General features: G+C 43.4%; 1 pseudogene; it reads left to right on the top strand.

The window, feature by feature from the left end:
* The first annotated feature begins 590 nt into the window (after positions 1-590).
* LOC102491484 (RAF proto-oncogene serine/threonine-protein kinase pseudogene) lies at positions 591-3,765 on the top strand (annotated as a pseudogene).
* The last annotated feature ends 508 nt before the right edge of the window (positions 3,766-4,273 follow it).

Below are 4,273 nucleotides of genomic sequence, written 5' to 3'. Positions count from 1 at the left end.
GGTGGTGCTTTGTGTTCAGGATCATGCTGGTTAAACCCTATGTCACCTTCTGTTATAATTATTTGAAGAAATATATTAGGACCTAGACCTTACTTGTTTAAAATTTCCAGTGAAAGGTCTGCACTCAATCATCAGGGATACTGAGGCCATTGTCTTAGATGGTGGGAGCAAGGGGAGAATGGGTGTGAGGTGGAAAGATTTCTCTGCCCCTTTCCCAGGGCCCGGAAAGGGCCAGTGGCTGGCTTTGGAGCATGTGTCCTGAGGTGTGGAGTGCAAGTGCAATGATGGAGGGAAGGGTTACAGGGCTGAATGTGGGCTGGGGGCTGTGGAATGTGACTTCCTCTTGCTCCCTCACTCACCCCAGGGAAGAGTGGACGAAACATGGCTGCCTGTAGAGAGGACACTGAAGTGGCCAGTCTCCCTTAGCAGGTTTAAGTATTGTTTAAGCCACATCAGTGGAACATGTACATGAGGTGTGGAAGACCTCAGGAATAGTTTTGGATTTAAAGACAGTGATGCAGTGTTTGATGGCTCCAGCTGCTTCTTCCCTATAATAGTGTAGCAGTTTGACTCTCACTGCCAGTTGTGGGATGATGGTAAACTCGCAGATTCCTCTTACACAAGCAACACTGTCCATGTTTTCTTGCTGAATAAGCAAAGAACAATGGTCAACGTATGAAATGGAATAAGCTCGCATGAAATGGAATAAGTTCAAAGGTGATGGGTCTGGAGTGCTGTGCAGAGTTCAGACTTCTCCATAAACACAAAGGTTAAAAGCTCATTTAGATTGGAGCATGGAGGTTGCCTCTTTGATTGGAGAACTTAAAGTACAATAGATTTCTTGGGTTATATTTCCCTCGCTACACATAAATTTACACAGAAGATGCTCCTGAAAGTTGCCTTCTCTGACATCTGTCAGAAGATCCTGCTAAATGGATTTCAATGTCAGATTTCTCGCTACAAATTTCATAAGCATTGTAGCACCAAAATCCATACTATGCATGTGGATTGCAGTAATATCAGACAACTGTTATGTTTTCCAAATTCCACTTTTCATGGGAATTTGGCCCCAGAACTATTGGCCCAGCCCCAGCACTACCATCTTTGACACTGCATCAGATGCGAGAGTCTGTGTCCCAGATGCCTGTTAGTTCCAGGCACGGATATTCCATACGACATGCCTTCACGCTGGGCACCCCCAATCCCCTCCTCTAAAAGACTCCTCTCCCAGAGGCAGAGGTCGATGTCTACACCTCATGCCCACATGGTCAGCATCACCTTTCCTGTGGACAATGGAACGACTGAGGATGTAATGTTAAGTCACAGTGAATCAGTCTCACTTTCAGCCCTGTCCAGCAGTCCCAACAACCTGAACCCAGTGCCCAAAGTCCCTGTGCCAGCAAAAAGAGAGAATGTGACAGGAGTCAGGACTTAGAAATAAAACAAAATTAGGCCTCCCGGACAGATGGATTGAAGCTGTTACTGGGAAATGGAAACCAGTGAAATGATGCTCTCCACTCAGATTAGGTCAAGTTCCTTTGGAGCCATTAATAAGAGCAAGCGACAAAGAGATGTTGTGGTAAATATCTTACAGGTTGTTGACCCAACTGCAGAGCAGTTCCAGGCCTTCAGGACTGAGGCAGCCATTCTGTGCAAAACACAACATGGGAACATCCTGCTCTTCATGGGGTGGATGATGAAAGAAAACCTGGTGATCGTGACCTAATGTTGCAAGGGCAGTAGCCTTTACAAACACCTGCATATCTAAGAGGCCAAGTGTCAGATAGCCCACTTAATTGACATTGCCCAGCAGATGGCTCAGAGAATAGACTATTTGCATGTAGGGAGCATTATCCACAGATACGAGGAATCCAACAAGTTATTCCTCCGTGAAGGCTTAGCAATGAAAATTAGAGGTTTTGATTTGGCAACAGAATGAATTGACAACCCTCAGAATAAGAGTATATATTTGCAAACTATGCCTCACATAAGAGACTGACAACCAGAATGTACAGTGAACTCAAGTACTTTACTTAAAAAGAAAAAATAATCAACCCAATTGAAAGATAAGCAAATGAGCTTAAAAGACAACTCTCAGGAAGACATACAGTCAAAAACCATATGAAAAAATGCTCAACGTCACTTATCATAGGGAAAATGCAAATTAAAACCACAATGAGATACCATCTAACCCCAGTCAGAATGGGTAAGATTAAAAAAATAAAGATTGGTAAGTGCTGGAGAGATTGTAGAGAAGAGGGAGCTCTCTTACACTGTTGGTGGGAATGTAAATTAGTACAACCACTGTGGATAACAATATGAAGATTCCTCACAAACCTACAAATAGAACTACCATAGGATCTAGCAATTACATTTCTGGATATCTACCTGAAGGATAGAAATACACTCAGTCATAAAAACATTTGCACATCCATATCACATCCATGTTTATAGTGGCATTAATCACAATTGGTAAGACATGAAACCAACCCAAATGTCCATGAAAAGATGAATGGATTGAAAAAGTGTGGCACATGTACACTACAAAATAATACTTAACCATAGAAAACCGTGAGACCCCGGTATTTGATAGGAAGTGGACAAATATAGAAGATTTACTGCTACGTGAAGCAAGCCAGACAATGAAAGAGAGGCATTGTTGGGTCCAAGAGATGGTGTTAATGGTTACATCACTGAACTCCCATGTAATTGACTGTGGTTTGAGTCTCAGATCTGGTGGCTTAAATCTCACATGCTGGGCATGTGTGTGGTGTGTGCCCAAAATCCCAGGGTGAAAATGGAGGAGAAGGGATTGTGGCATGGTCATTCTCCTCAAGGACTGACTGTTTACTTTCTGTCTCTCTCTGTCTATCTAGCAAGCATACATGACCTATAGCAAAAGTCTCTGAGAGAGAGAGAAAGAGAGGGAGAAAGACATTATTATGTCCCAATTTAATATATACAGAATGTCTTCACTCCATGGCAGAAACTAAACGATTGGAAGGTATAAAGACATGGAGAACAACCATGGATACTAAAGACTGTGGGAGGAGCACTGGAAATGGGGTAGGAGGGTGAGAGGGAGGGATCAAGGGAAATAGAAAGAAGCAAAACATTTAAGGGATACAGAAATAAAAAATGATCTGTTGATAATATGTATGGTAATATCTTTGAATGAACCAATATGCAGTGATGGGACAATTTATTTGGTATGCTATATTGATATGCAGTAATTGAATGTTAAAACAAAACAAAACAAAACAAAAAAATGAAAAAGAGAAAGAAAACAATTCACATAGCAGTGGTTCTCAGTAGGTTGAACAACCCACTGGTACTGTCTTGGTGGATCGCCCCAGAGGTGATCTGAATGCAAGATAATAAGCCGTTCAGCTTCAGGCTGATGTCTCCTCCTATGGCTTTGTGATATTGGAACTGATGACTGGTGAGTTTCCTTACTCCCATATCAACAACCACGATCAGATCTTCATGGTGGGCTGAGAGTATGCCTCTCCAGATCTTAGTAAGCTATACAAGGACGCCCCCAAAGCAATGAAGAGGCTGGTTGCTCTTCCACTGCATGGAAAAGTTAAGAAAGAGAGACTTTTTCCCCTCCAGATTCTGTCTTCTATTGAGCCACTCCAACATTCTCTACCGAAAATCAACTGGAGTGCTTTTGAGCCATCTCCGCATTGGGCAGCCCACCACGAGGATATTAATGCCTGCATGCTGACCATGCCCCGAGGAGGCTGCCTGTCTTCTAGTTGACGTTGTGCCCATGCTCCTACCACCCAGGGAGGAGGAGAAGTCAGCAGGCTGTATTTTCTGCCTCTTTTCTTGAGAGTTAGAGCATGTTTTCAGAGAAGCTGCTGAGGACCTTCTAGATACTCACATGTACTCTTCCTGTTGCCTTCTTGTCTGCTCATTCTGGTCCTGGGAGAAGGAAGACATCATAGTTCTGGTCTGTTTTGCTCGCTCCCGGCATTTGCACACTCAGGAATCCCACCTTCTCCAGCTACACAGATGGAGGTTGATGGTAATACAACCACCATCAAGGCTCCAGCTATTAGCTAAATAGTATTTTTAGGGCCAGAGTAAGAGTACCCAGAGGAGAAATAAAGGTAGCAGGCAGCCCAGGCCTGATGTGGGGACACGTAGGATTTTAGAAATCAGCTTCTATGAGGAATGCCTGTCTCAGGAGAGACTTCTACAGAGACAGTGTAGTTCCTGACTGTTTTGCACATAACACACCAAATAGCTCAAGACCGCTGAGATT

The sequence above is a fragment of the Tupaia chinensis genome, unplaced genomic scaffold (assembly GCF_000334495.1).
Source record: "Tupaia chinensis unplaced genomic scaffold, TupChi_1.0 Scaffold000478_3, whole genome shotgun sequence".
In the NCBI taxonomy this organism is placed as follows: Eukaryota; Metazoa; Chordata; class Mammalia; order Scandentia; family Tupaiidae; genus Tupaia; species Tupaia belangeri.
The sequence above is the reverse complement of the archived record's forward strand: the minus strand, read 5'-3'. Positions and strand labels throughout refer to the sequence as shown.